This window comes from Camellia sinensis, chromosome 14 (assembly GCF_055761805.1).
Source record: "Camellia sinensis isolate YWXY chromosome 14, ASM5576180v1, whole genome shotgun sequence".
Lineage (NCBI taxonomy): Eukaryota > Viridiplantae > Streptophyta > Magnoliopsida > Ericales > Theaceae > Camellia > Camellia sinensis.
In genome coordinates this window covers 95306200-95321843 of record NC_138974.1, presented here as the reverse complement: position 1 = coordinate 95321843, position 15644 = coordinate 95306200, and positions in this window count along the sequence as shown.

The following is a 15644-nucleotide window of genomic DNA, read 5'->3' as shown; positions in this document are numbered from 1 at the left end:
TTTCCTTCATCTTGCGCTTCCAAACCATAGGTATTACTTTTCTCCCGGGCTATGTTCGCAACTTTTCTCCCTAGGTTGGTTCAGTATCCAGAATTGAGGCGTATACAAGCTACCTCAACCTATAGAGCTGCCATACAGATTTCAAGCCGAAGATACATCCCTGGGTATTTAAACCAGACTTTAGTCTCGGAAATCCTGAACCTTTGCGTTCTACTTCTCGGCCACTCGAACTCTAGTTTTTACCATCTCAGTTGATCTCCTAGGAACTCATCGCAGACACAGTCAGGTGGCTATACTAGACCACCGGAAGTCATTCAGGCACGACAAATACCAAAGGAATTGCACCTTTATAGGACTTAAGGTCTCCTAGACCAAAGAGTGCACAAGACAGTGTGATGCAAAGTGAATGCACAAAATAGCACAATGCAGGTGCACAAGACAATGCGAGTGAGAATGAATGCACAAGACAGTGCGATGCAGGTGCCAAGATAGTACGATGTAAGTTGAAATGCACAAGATAGTGCGATGCAAGGTGAAATGCACAAGATAGTGTAAAGTAAGTTGAAATGCATAAAATAGTGCTATGCAGGTGCACAAGATAGTGCGATACAAGGTGAAATGCACAAGATAGTGTAAAGTAAGTTGAAATGCATAAAATAGTGCTATGCAGGTGCACAAGATAGTGCAATACAAGGTGAAATGCACAAGATAGTGCGATGTAAAGTGAAATGCACAAGATAGTGTGAAGTAAGTTGAAATGCACAAGATAGTACGATGCAGGGTGAAATGCACAAGATAATGCGATACAAAGTGAAATGTACAAGATAGTGCTATGTAAAATGAAATACACAAGATAGTGCTATGCAAGGTGAAATGCACAAGATAGTGTGATGTAAAGTGAAATGCACAAGATAGTGCGATGTAGGTGAGCAATGCATGGTCTGTAGAGGGAAATGAGTAGTATTCAGAGTAATGCGTCATGTACCTTACGAAATGCGTGTAGGGCAACTTGCCACAACTCACTGAAATGTAACACAAAGGGAGGCAACTCGACAAAACTCTATTAAGTGCAGAACAAAGTTAAGAGCAAGAGCAACTAACCATGCAGTTCAACTCGACCAGAGTATGTGAGCATGTATGCATAATCCAAAACACATGTATTAATCAAAGGGAATCTGGAAATCCCAAGAGAGTTTTGAAATGGTCAGAGACAACTTTCGAAAGCTGAATCATATCATAATCAACATGGGGGTAAACTATCCTAATCCAGGGAAAAGTGCCTAACAAATGGCTCTGAGCGGATGGAGAGAAAGGTTGGGTTCATGCCCTTTGTTCAATTGATGACCCAATCAGATATACTGAAAATTGCCCCTAGTGCCCAATCATTGGCCACTGGTTGGGTTCATGGCCCTTGTTCGATGGATGGCCTGGTCAGATACACTGGAAATTACCCCTAGTGTCCATCCATTGGCCACTATTTTCAAGATTATGTAGGCATGTATGATGGGGATCACCAGATCTTGGAATTGTTGTCAACCAATCAGACTCATGCTTCTCTTTTGCTCCAACATGTTGAGAACTTACTCCAGTCCCCTTTGAAGCAGTGACAGATTCCTCATATACACCAATCATGAATGCGTTGCCCCTTGTATGGGCACCCTCAGTTTATTTATGAATTCCACACATGGAATAGTTTTTGAGTTTGGAGCGAACGCTCATGTATAGAATTTTGACCATACCACTCTATTGAACTTTTGAGTGACAAACTCACTAGGGGACTCGATGAAGAGCAGTATCAAGCGACATACATGATATGGTGACTCGATGAAGAGCACAGATTGAAACAAACACTAGGCATGACACAACTGAATTCACAACTGACCCAAAAGCATAAAAAGACTCAAGGTAACTGATCAATCATAGTACCCCTAGTTTTACTTATGTTCCCTTTTAGAAATCAATTTTGTAAAACTCGAGTTTCGATTCATTTTTTGCTCAAGATAGAGATTTTACTGATAAGTTCAAGTATTGAAAATTTCTCCACTTGTTGATTCAAGCTAGTTCTTTCTTACCCAATACAAGTATGTGATATGCACAGCAGTCGGTGTGGCTCATGGATCGATGCGAAGCTGACGACGTGAATTGGGAAAAATGATTATATTGAGATGTTTGAGATGGATATGGTTAAGACCGAACTTCATGATAAAGTTGCCTACGTATCCCAAAATGGGAATTAGGTCAACGTAGTTCATGGCTAAGGTTCACTCGGGTGTTGACACTCTCCTTTTAGCACTCTAACTTTTGCCAAAGTCGCCCCTTCGAGGTTTTCAACCTTGCCAGCTCTATCTTTTTTTTTTCTTTCTGATTTATCATTTTCCATGCTCTAACTTTTGCCTAGGTTGCCCTTTCAGGTTTGCGGACTAGCGAGCCTCTCAAGGATAGTGTTACAACACTTGTGGTGAAATTGGTCAATAATCATCTTTGCCCTAACACTGGAACTGGTTTTACCTTGATTTGAGCTTGGTTCTCCATTCTTTTATGCATGCCTTCTTCCTTTCTTTCACTCCATTTTCAAAGTTGGTTCTTCTTGCAATGTGATACCTTCTTGCATTGGCTTCCCCGAATTTAGACATAAGCTCTCTTCCTCATAGTTGATTGGATTTCATTCCAATGGATGCCCCTAGTTTGATGATTGATTTGTTTTCCCTTCTCTTTCTTTTCTTCTTTTTCTTTTCTTCTTTTTTTTCTTCTCTTTGGTTTCTTTTATCCTTTTCTCTTTAAAATAATGAAAACACCAGGGGAGAAATTCTATGATTTGCGAGGACTGAAATCCACCTTATACTTGCAGGTCTGAAATCCACCTTGTGCTTGCCAACATGATCGCCTAACGACGAAGAGAATCCCTAGGACAATGTAGAATACCACGCACAATTCTGAACCTATCTTCGCAAGTTTTGCAAAAGAAACAACATAAAATTTTTGAAATCATGAACGACTTTGAGTCGATAAGTCAGAATTCACTCAAACTATGTAGGGGATCCTTCTCAACCCTCAAGCTTATTAACAGAATCTCATTCAAAAAACAAATTTTAAGTCTTTCTATTTGTAAAAGGTCACACATGCATTTACTATAGGCACAATAAAATGATTAGAAACTTGACTCCCACTTTCTTATAAAGATCAAAACTTGAGGGTACTCGAGAGTGACTCAAAGGAAAAGACTCAACTGACACAACAACGTAAGAAAAGAGAAAAAATAAAACTCATAACATAACTATTTACACGACATAACTCCAAACAAAATCAGTACCCTTGAAACAAAAGGGGTTTTCACTCTCCAAGTCCATATGCAAAATTCAAAAACAACTTTAAGTAGCCCAAGGGAAGGTCCAGACCTGCCTTCAATTCAGCAACACACATCCATACCCAGAGGGATTGATTTTCGATGGGTCTCATAGATTGAATCCCACACATCTTCTTGACCGAAACAATTGCTTCTCTATACCATGCCCCTAGTTAAGAAGGTCTTTCCTAAGTGCTTTCAACAATTACCATAGCTGAGACTGAGATTCATTATTCTAACCACCAGTGCTGGCATCACTACTTCATCAAGCTTGAACTCACCAAGATCGAGTAAACTTTCCATCTCTTCAAAGATTTTGTTCCTTTTACTCAGATCGAAATCAGAAGACTTAGGAACGAACACAGTGGGTTTGGGCTCTCTAGCGGGTATGCTGCATTGGCTAGGGTAATGGTTGGTTGGTAGCAAGCTGTGTATGGGTTTTATGTTATGGAGTGGCAATCTATTGTGGTCAGGGAGAGGGTTATCAACAACTTTGGGATTTTCAGGTGGGGTGATGACCTTTTTGTCAATCAGATCTTGAATTTCATGGCGAAGGCGAAAACAATGGTCAGTATGATGATTGTACTGTTGATGGAATGTGCAATATTAGGTATGGTCGTGTGTAGGTGGGAGAGGATTAAGGAGAGGTCGAGGATTGAGCGGTTTGAGATAACCCTTTCTCTATCAGTACCCTCAATGCACAGGTTAGGCTCATATGGAGTTGGGTGAAGGTTTGTTTTTTGGAGGAGGAAGCATTAGGTTTGGAAATATTGGCAAATGGGTCGGCAGGTGTTGGTCGGGTATTCATAAGCTTGGGACTGGAATCAAGATGGGTGTTTCTGGTAAAGCATCAATTTCCATTGTTTGCCCCCTGATTAAAAAATGCTCTCATTCTGAACGACAAAAGTGTTATCCACAGTCTTTGCAACAACTTCAAGCACTTGCCGCTTGTTCAACCCTTTGATCTTCAAAGTCTTAATAGCCCACTGAAGTTCTACATAGGGATCAACACTTGTCCCGACTTTGTTCTTGCCACTTGCTTCTGCTTGGCCAAGGGTTTTGGTGGCTATATCAAAGCAAGGTCCATTTGTTGTTGATCTATCATCACCTAGACTTGAGATAGTTTTAGGTTGGCCCTTTTCAATAGCAGCTCGCGCCAAGATTGAGGAGCTTTTGATGGGATCGAAACCCCTTATGTTAAATCTGCCACCATTCCTTGAAGGTTTTCAATCATTCCCAACATCTCAACAGTAGTGGGTTTGGCCATTTGGCGCTCTTGGCGTACCCGAACTGTATTGGGTGCATCCATCATACACAAATTGATACTTTCTGGAATGAACACCTCAGGCTTGGGCAAATGGGCAAGGGTGATGTATATGTTGGGATTGAAGGTAGATGGTAGTGTATGGATGAGATTTAGGTGAGGGGAAGGTACTTGGTTTTAACATTGGATTTCTTAGGTAGAGCTATCGTCTGGTTGTTGATGAGATTCTGAACCTCATGACGAAGGTGGTAGCAACAATCAGTGCCATGACCGCGCTGCTGATGGTACACATAATACTTGGTGGGGTTATGTCTAGCAGGGACTGGGTCAGGAAGAGGTTAGGGATCAAGGGGTTTGAGATACCCTCTTTCCATTAGGATTTTTAGTGCCCTGGTTAGGCCCATATAGAGGAGGATGAAAATTCTACCTTGAGCTTAGGTTGGGCTGGCTGTTTGTGGGCTCGTATCGGCAATTTTGGGATTGGTGGTAATGGTATTGATTTCAGTGGGTTCAGGAATAATGCTATTGCTAGCATTGGTACTCCCGGAAAACACCCTCCTTGTTGGTTCACCTGTTCTGGGAATAATCCCTTTGTTGAATGCATTCTCAATCTAAACCCCTAATTCATGCAAATTTTTGAAAGTGAACAATGGAGCGACTATCAATTTTTGCAACACATCGAGCTCAAGGTTCTACACTACTATTCATACTTGGTCTCTCTTAGAAGGGCGATCTGTCATCTGTGCTGCCTTTGCTCTCCACCTTGCAACAAATTCCACAAAAGGTTCTTCAAGATTTTGGTGGGTTGATTCAAGCTCTTGAGTGGTCATTTCAATTTGGGTATTGTAAGAGTACTGCTCGACAAATGCCTCAACCAATTCTTCCTAGTTCTGCTTCACAGAATCCTCCAACTTCGCGTACCAAATGGCTGCTATACCCGACAGGGTTCTTCCAAACAGAGAGAGTTTCTGAGGCTTAGTCAGACCCATCGGTTTCAAAACGTCTAAGAAAAGCTGGATATGTACCATAGGATCTCCAGACCCTGTCAAAACGGTCAATGTGTGGCATTTTGAATCTATCTGGGAGCCTTACGACAGCCTCGGTGTACCCATCCTCAACGTTGGGAATGGAGTTAAGTCCATGAGCCTTTTTGAATTGCTTCTCAAGGTTAGCCATTTTTACCAAGGTCGGATCGAGCTCATTAGTATCAAGGGGATAAAGCCCTTCATTAGGCTGCACCAGGGTCTAAAAACTCGAGCTTGAGCTAACCCTTCTCGAGGATCCGGACCTTGAAAATCTTCAGTGGGCAGAGGTGGATCAAAGCTCGACTGCGGGCTCAGGATTGGATGTGTAGTAAATGCCCCAGATGGGCGTTTTATTTTAACATTGGTCTCATCCTGCATGGCAATTCTCAGGTTTAATGTCGTTATCACGACCACAACTTCTTCCGGACTCTGAGCCATCATGGGTCTACTGAGTTGGCAATTAGTGAAATGGATGGGTGTAAGCTGAGAGATGACTAATAAGGATTTCGACCAGGTTATACTTGATGTATCTGAATTGCATTATTTTAGACAGGTTTGACTGGATTAGGCTTTTTAGAATGGGTCTTTCGGCAATGGATAGATTTTTTCTGAGTTGGCCTTTTGCGGATCAGATGGACTGGGCCTTTGCTGTGTGGTTTTTTTGTTTTATTTTTTCTAAAATTGGATGGATTGTGATGGATTAAGGCTTTCTAGGTTGGATTGGATTGGGCCTTCGTTGAGTTGGGTACTGCTCATTCTTTGCCTCAGACAAACTTGGCATTAAAAACTCTATCAGATCGGAATACCGGGTATGCTAGTCAAAACAAAGCAAGATACAATTTATTTGGCCTTAGTTCTGGTTTTGCTGAAATTTCGCCCATATCAAACACAAACCCCTTGTTTTTGATCCAAATTCTGATTTTGATATGATCCTCAAGTTTGAAAGGAATCGTCTTAAGATTAAGACTCTCCCAGGATTGCATCACACATTTCCAAAGATTTCACATTTTGCACAAAAGCATTCAAAACATCAATATGAGAGGTTAGGGTTTCCCTGTCCTAGCTTTGGAGTGATCTACAGTTTTACTACTCAAACAAGCGGTATCAAATCATTTTTCATATGGGAGAGTATCCTATCCTAAGTTCGAATAGTCACTATGGCTTTTCGATATGCAACTAGGCCAAATGGTCAGAAGGGTACCTCAGCAAGACTACCTAATATACCTTTCACACGTATCACCCAAAAGTGAAAGGAAGATCAAACGGTACAGCGGTAGTCCAGATCCAAGGGTTGTGTTCCCATCATGGCGGAGCTCGTGACCCGTCAGCCTTTTGGCAAGCTTTTTAGGCAAGCCTCCAGCAAACCGTCCAGGAATAACAGATGGCAAACACAGTGACTTAAGCACACCAATGCAAATGCAATGCAAAGAACATATAAGTGTAGATAAAATTTCATATCGCGAATTTCAAGTCAAGTTCACTAAATCCCTAGTAGAGCCGCCAGAAACTGTAGCTCAGAATTTTTGCGCCCCCTTTCGGAAGTCGAAATAAGCCCTACAATATCGGACTCCTGCGGTTCTAAATCTGATCTCACAAGTGCAATGTGAAATAGATAAACACCAAAGAGTCCCAATCCGGTAATCTTTCGGAAAATCGATTTTGAATCAAATTGCCAAAAATGGACTATTTTGCCAGATACAGAGTCGCTACCTAAATATTTTTGGAAAATTTAGGAAACCCATGACTCGTGCCAAAGGCCATGTGTTCGTCATTACAAAGATTGTCTCGGCTCGGGAACTTAGGTACGAGAGAGAAATGTCATGAATTGACCACCCCCGCTCGCTCAATCAAAGACCGGCCTCTACTAATCATGATATGAATCTTATTTACATTATATGCTCTTGTTCCGGTTTATTAAGCTAGCATTACTATGTGATGCGCACACACAAGTATTGACTAACTTGCAAGAATTGGAACATTTGATTCATGTTTGTTTTGAAAATTGTTTCGAAATATGTACCACTTGAAAAAAGTGATCGCATATGAACATTTACTCAAGTTATTCCAACTCAAACAAGAAACCTTTATCCACAAGCATTCAAGTAGTGTATCAGATAAGCACTTAGCCCCATGGTAAGCATGCTGGACATGGCAATAATCACACTTATGCGATTATGCTAAAGTGAGTAAAGGCTCACCTTGTACTCGAAACCAAAAGATATATGAGTTAAAAAAAAAAAATGCATGATTCCTAACTATGCAATATGACTAATGCAACGCATACAATATGCAACTAATAGGCTCGGCTACTAATGTGTCATATGAATCAATTTGATAACATGCAGTCTAAGCACATATTCAAAGAAGTATTTAAACTGACAATGCAAGTTAGAATGATGAACCGAGCCTCGGTACAAATGGATGCGAACATGGATTATGCTAAACAAAACATGATGCTCTAATCTAACCATCATAAGCAGTTAAATAAAAAGGAGAAAGACGTGAGGTTAGAAGACGTACACATCATTACAATTGCGCTCTCGCGAAGGATAGTCTGAATGAACTAACTAACTAACTTGCTAACTAATTAAAGCTAAGCTAATTATTACAAAATAAATTAAATTAGCTAAGCTACTTAACTAATTATTATAAGAAATGAATTAACTAACTATTTTAGTTAATTAATGATTACAACATCACAACTAGTTAACTACTTTAACTAATTAAATAATTACAACACGAGTGTAATTAAAAGAAGTAATTAAGCTAAACACTTAAGTACTAAGCTAACTACTCCGCCTCGGGAAGCAAGGGATGTTCATGCGCATGCTCAGTTTACACTTGAAAAGGCCATTGTTTTGCTTCCGGAGAGCCTCTGTTGCACACAGAACACTTACACTATTTCAAACTTCCAGAATACCTTTACTCTGCCCTAAAGACACAATGCTGGATTTTGCATCAGTGGCCAGCCGGCCAGTGATGAGGGCCTACTGGCCACTAATGATAGCTGGTCAACCATCAAAGATGGCCTGCCAGCCATGGAAAGTGGCCTGCCGGCTGCAGCTGCCTAGTTCATCTTAATGCAACATAGAACAAATAGAGCATGCACAGGGTATTCTCAAGGGTTGTCTGCACAACTCACCCCTCTTTTTCATGAACAAATCAAAGGAGAAGTAAACTTTTAAGTCACAAACTACCAACTCAAGCAATTTCATTGCATGATGGCTTATGAACCAAAGTGTGCAAGTTCAATAAATGCAACAAAATAAGACTCTAACCTCCTCCCTTTCATGAAAGATCAAGGGAAGTGGTGACCTTGGAAACTTGAATCATTTCATCACTAATGAGTATGAAATGTCTCAAGCTTCCATGTGTTTAATTAACGTCTGATTGAACACAAAACCAAATTATTATCTTGCCCCATTTTAGTTCAATCTTTATTACTCCATTTTAGATTACCATCCATGCTTTAATAAATTGAGTCCAAAGGTGAATTTAAGTCCTCTAAAGCAGAGAAATGTCAAACAAAGAGTTGGCTTAAGGCATGAGAGAGATATTGGGCCGTTGATAATGAACCCCTAAAAGGGATTAAACCATTAAGCATGACAACCTCAATCTTAAACTTAAAAGAACAATAGGTTTGAAACAACTCTCAAAGCAAAGAAAAATCCAAGAAAGGAGGGAGGTTGCAGAGATGATTAAGGGTGATCACAAGTAAGGGAAACATGAAATAAATGCTATCAACTCAAATAGGATGGTGGCTAAAGCCCAAATCACCAAACCTATGAGGACAATTACACTACAAGCATGCAATACAAAGCTCAAATGAAACAAACAGCTAAGAATAGTCCTAAAATATACTGGAATTGAGCTAACAACAGCTAGAAAAATAAGCTAAAACAGGGAGCATGTTAAGCTAGTAAACAAAGCATAAGGAGGGGAGGCTACCCCCTCCATTTTTGGACTTCAAAACATGATTTTAGACACTAAAATAACTTTGAAATTCAGTATTAAAAAGATCAAAAAGTGTTGACAACAAAATGGGAAACACAAGGGCAAAGGCCTTAGAAGCAAGATGTAAGGAATGTCTATTAACCCCTCTACCTTTAATGGCCTTAAACCACAAGTTTCAGCCCAAAAATACAGGTTTTAAAGAGCTTAAAAAACAGCAAGAAAAGATGGAAAACAAGTGGTGCAGAAATGGTACAAAAGCAAGAGGAGGTATACCTCTTGAAGAGGAATGCTTCTTTGAGTTATAAACCACTAATTTCACACTCTCAAGTGTTTCAAGAGCTCAAATTCAAGCTTAAATCACCTCAGCAAGAAGCTTTCTAGGTTTGGTTTAGAGTGTTTAGGCAAAGGCTATGCAAGTATAAAGGGAGAGAGAGAATTGTAGAGAGAGAGGAATTTTCCAAAATTATTTCCTCACTCCTAAATGTTTCTAACCTTAAAACATGCGAGGGAGGCCTCATATATATAGAAAACATGAATTCCCGTCAAGAACATCCAGCCCTACACGTGGGAGCAGATCCAAGCATCTGTGCAAACAGCTGGTACAGCTGTCACAAAATATCTACAAAAAAGACTGGTGGCCGACAGGCTACATCAGTGGCCGGCAACCAAGAGTGATGGCCGACAGGCCAAAAAAGGTGGCCGGCAGACCACCAAGGGTTGCAGGCTTGAAGAACCAAGGTTTGGTCCAAGAATAAGGCAACAAGAGCATAAGGTTTGAAAGGCTGAAAGCTATGGCATTTCGCTGAGGACTTTGAGCACTTAACGAGCGTAAAGACTCATTATCGGGTGTGCAAGCGATGGCATCCAAGTCGTAATGGCCGTCAAAAATGGGGTGTCTACAGGTAGCACCATACTTTTCGTTCCATATCATTGCCATGCTTAAATATCCATTTTTGGCATGCATCGGGTTCGATTCGTCATTCTAAACATTGTTGTCATTTCCTACTTATTTGAATACACGCACTACTATATGCCTTGAATTGATCCATATGTCATGTTAAAAAGCCGAATACATTAGTCGCATTTGTATATTAGAGCACACATTTTTCTAATTATTTTCTTCTATTTTGACTTGCCTCGATTAAGTACTAGGTGAGCATTTCTTGCTTTATCACATTGCATGTATGTTTGTGTTGATATATCAAGTATATTTACCATGAGGTTAAGTGCTTATTTGATATATCTTTTTGAATACCGGTAGATGAAGGCCATGTCGCCTATATTGGGATGATTTGATTAAGGTAAACATGAGCTTACTTTTTTCAAGAAGCATATTCAAAACTCCTTTCAAACCAATGTCAAATCAAATCATTTCAAAGTGGGAGAAAAGTCTATACTTGTGTGCCTCACATAGTAACATTTAGCATAATAATCAGAACAAGAGCATATAATGTATATAAAAATCACATCATGATTAGTAGAGGCCGATCTTTGATCGGGTGAGCGGGGTGCTTAATTCATGACCTTCCCCTCTCATACTTAAGTTCCTGAGCCGAGACACTTTGGTTATGACGTACAAATGGCCTTTGGCATGAGTCACGGGTTTCCTAATTTCCCAAAAATATTTAGGTGGCGACTCTGAAATCTAACAATGTAGTCCATTTTTGGCATCCCTAATGATAAATAGATTTTCTAAGATTTGTCAGATTTGGACTCTCATTTGTGTTTTTCTGTTTCATATTACAATTGTGAAACCAGATTCAGAACTACGAGAGTCCGAACTGTAAGGCTATCATTTCCGAGGAGGCTAAACCCCTCCAAGGAGCATGAGAAACCAGCTACAAATTGTCACGCCCTGAAAAGAACCGTCCATATCTTGTTCTTCCAGGCATTGCCACCACGCAACACATACAAAGTAGAAACATATGTGATACCAAGAGTATAACATTTTTTACATTTCCCTTTGAACTATCTCCCAGCAACTTTTCAATGTCACTTTCTTACATACATAATACAATAAAAACAGTTCAAAGAGCGAGAAACATCTGCAATAATTAAATCCTAACTGAACTCCTCAAAAAACGTACATTTTCAAAACAAATCAACATATAATTACAACTCTTGTAAACCAAGTTCAAAAAAATGTCGCAAAACATGCCATCAAGCTTCCAAAAAGGTTCATTCTTATCAAAACAATGACTTGGTGGGCACTTCATCTTCATTTCTTGAAATTCTTAGTTTTGGGGTGAGTATAAGCTTAGTAGGTGATGAATTTAACAGGTTATATAGTCAACTGAAAAACATATGATCATGCAATGCAACATTTGAATTATAGAAATGAAGATGTATATATATAAGTGTCTATATATGTGAGAGGAAACATGCAATGCATGGAATTTGCTCAATCTCCACAATATCCATGGGCGGTAAATATACCATGACATCCCAACTATGAGCCCAAAAAGTCAGAGCATACATATATAGATATAGTTTTGTATACTGAAAATAGTTTAACATTTGTCGCTCTAGAAATGGTGGGGCGATGGGCATGAAAAACATTTTCCCTTCCACATTTGCCGACTCCATAAACGGCGGAGACGTGCACACCCAGAACCATGTTTTTCCACATTTGCCGGCTCTAGAAATGGCGGGCTCGTGGGCACCCAAAAATATTTTCCCACATTCTTCCGGCGATATGTATAGATAGGGTCATTGGGCACCTTGACTCCCTCTGTAGGTACAAGTTACAATACACAACTCAACTCAACCCGACTCACTACTCGGACTCATAGACACTTTACCCCCTTACAACCTTTTAACATCCATTTCATTATGATGCCAAGAGGGAATGTAAGATGCATATGATGCATGAATTTGGAATCCTTTAATTTTCCCTAAGATAATTCCAAATCATACCAATTTAACATTTTGAACATCAATAATGATGGATACTTTATGAGCAATTCTCATTATCATCAAGGGTTTGTAGGGAAAGAGCTTCAAATCTTACATTTCACCTTTAAAGTTAAGTAAATACATTCAATTTCATGTTTTTGGAACCAATTGAGCATAACCCCTCTTTATTGGACAAATCTCAAAAACTAGGGTTTATGAAAATTTGGGGGTTTCTCTCTTTTACAAAAAAATGAAGGTTAGTTTACGCCATCAACTACAATAATCATCATAAATAACCACAATCATAAAGTATTATCCCTTTATTTCCAAATCATTTACTAACAACACAATCTATACACAAATACATACATATAGGTATATATATATACACACCACATGAAATATTATGAAATTACCACATAAGTAGTTCAAATTGAAAATATATTGAGTTAAAGACATCCCTCTCTCAAAATAGGAACCTAGGCTTGAGAACCACATTGAAATGTTGATAAGCTCGCGAAACAATTGAGAAAAATGTTGATCTAAACCTCTTTTCAACTTTTCTTGAAAGATTTTGGGTGGATCATAGGTTGAAATTAGAGAAATCTAATGTGGATGGGCTAGGGTTTTTGGAAAAATAGAGTTAGAGAGAGGGAAAGTGTAAAAATTGGAAAGAAAATGAGTAAGGATCAACTTTTAAAATCTGCTCTCCCGATTGACCGCTTGGGCGCAGCTTCCTTCACTCGAACGCAAAGCACAAATTCTGAAGGATCGCTCGAGCAAAAAATGAGAGGTTCCAGAAGTTTTGTAGATCTATAGTAAAAATACTGGGAGCATGAACTCTACGCTCGAGCGACAACTTCGCTGCTCAAGCAGTCCTGCCTATAGACTAACAATGTAGTGGGAGCTAAAGATCTACGCTCGAGTGATAAAAGTGTCGCTCGAGCGGTCCGAAAAAATCCAAGTGTCACAGCCTACCCTCCTTAGAGAATTTCATCCCTAAAATTTTGGTAATTCCTGTCAAAAACAACTCTAACAATTCCCAATATGGCAATTGCTACTCTTATAATATCTCTAATCATCATAACATTATCCCAACACAATAATTCAAATATGAATAACTAAAACTCGTGAACTTCTCATAATTACAACACATGTTACCTGCCACATTACAAACATCAACGTCGTGAGCCAATATCTCTCTCGAACTTCAACTTCTATTTCCCAAGTGGCTTCTTTTACTTCATGATGGTGCCATAATACTTTGACTAAGGGAATAGTTTTTCCCCTTAATACCTGTTCTCGGGAGTCTATGATTTTCATAGGTTTCTCCTCATAAGAAACATTTTCATCTACCTCTAAGTTCTTCTAGTCTAGAACAAGAAAAGGATCTGGCTTATATTTGTGGAGCATTGAGATGTGGAACACGACATGAATCCCAAATAACTATGGAGGTAAGGCAAGGCGATAGGCAACCTCTCATACTCGTTCAATGATATCAAACGAACTGATGAATCTAGGTGACAACATTCTGTTTCGGCCAAATCTCATCAAACATTTCTTAGGAGATATCTTAAAAAATACATGGTCACCTACTTCAAAGGATAAAGGCCATCACCTTCTATCTGTGTAGCTTGTAAAGCCCTGAAATAATTACTATAAACCATCCACGTTATTAATTGCATAACAACACATGATGAAATAATTCTCTTTTATTTATCCCGATTACTTGTACAAGCGGTGACATATGCAGGTACAAATTCATAAGTCTCACCCTGAATCTATAGCATATGTGCAACAAGAGAAAAGATAAGAGAGTAAAATACATAAATAAATACCCTAAAGGCTTACAACTTTCCAAGATAGTTTCTTGGTGACAACAAAAGTGAACTTAAGTCCAATACTAGTAAAGCCCTTGACTTGTACAAAAACAAATGCAATAAATATACAAAAGAAGCTCTCACTCCAAGTCCTTCCATGCTACTACCTTGGCAGAGGCATATCATCAGCACTTGAAACATTTTTCCCTCATAGAGTGTGCCAAAGCCCAGTAGAAATAATCTACACTGTGTAGGAATCTTAACAAAGATATAAGGTGGATGCACACGCAATGCAGGTGCCGATAACATTTTATATCTCTTTCAAAATCATGAAATGCCAGGACAATATCATAGTTTATCAAACATTCTCCTTTCAAAGGACACATAGGGCAGTGAATCATATCTCCAGAATCTCTAAAGTAAGTATCACATTTCTTGGAAATTTCGTCCGCAAGAAACCGTAAATCGGTACCCATGTAAATGTAGGCTATACAAGCACTACTATTGCCATTTTACGGATATTTCATCTGCGAGATCGACGCCCATGTATACGCGCGGTTTTCAGGACTTTCACCCGGGACACACAGACCAACTTATTTGATGCAACAACATCTCCTTCCCAGATTCACTCATTTTCTCAAAACAATATACATGTGCAATGTATACATGTGAAATAATGACCGATGCAAAAGAATGAGAAAATAGTTTTAATTCCCTTAATTCTCATGCAATTTCTACAACAATCATAGCTATCCTCCATCGATAGTCCAAAATAGATATTTCTGGACAGATAATTAATATTCCATAAAGACAAACTTTTCAAATTTTAAGAGGTAACTGATAATATATATCCAACTCTACCATCCTCATCAATACCAATCCAATTTCATAATTTCAACATCAATTTCATTATTTATACAAAATCAATATTTGAGCCATTTATGCTGTGTTTGGTTGGGGAATTTGGGGAGAGATTTGGAAAGGGAAATGGAAAAGGTAGATGAAATGTAAATAAAACATGCCTATATTTCACCTAGTTTCACACACATTTTCCCTTTCCCTTTCCAAATCCCTCCCCAAATCCCCCAACCAAACACAACATTAGGGTAAAATTTCTATTATTTCCAAAATCAACACCAAAGATCAAAATCAACTATTTATTCCCAACTCAATGTTATTTTCCATATCAAAATCATTTTCAAGGATGCATTTGAAAATCCCCTCTTTTGATTTTTACCCATAACCCTAGATTATTCCAAATCCTCCAAAAATCTCAATATTATTTAGAAATAACAAATAACTAAGTTAAAAATCATAAAAAGTGTGGAAAGTATCCTTATGTC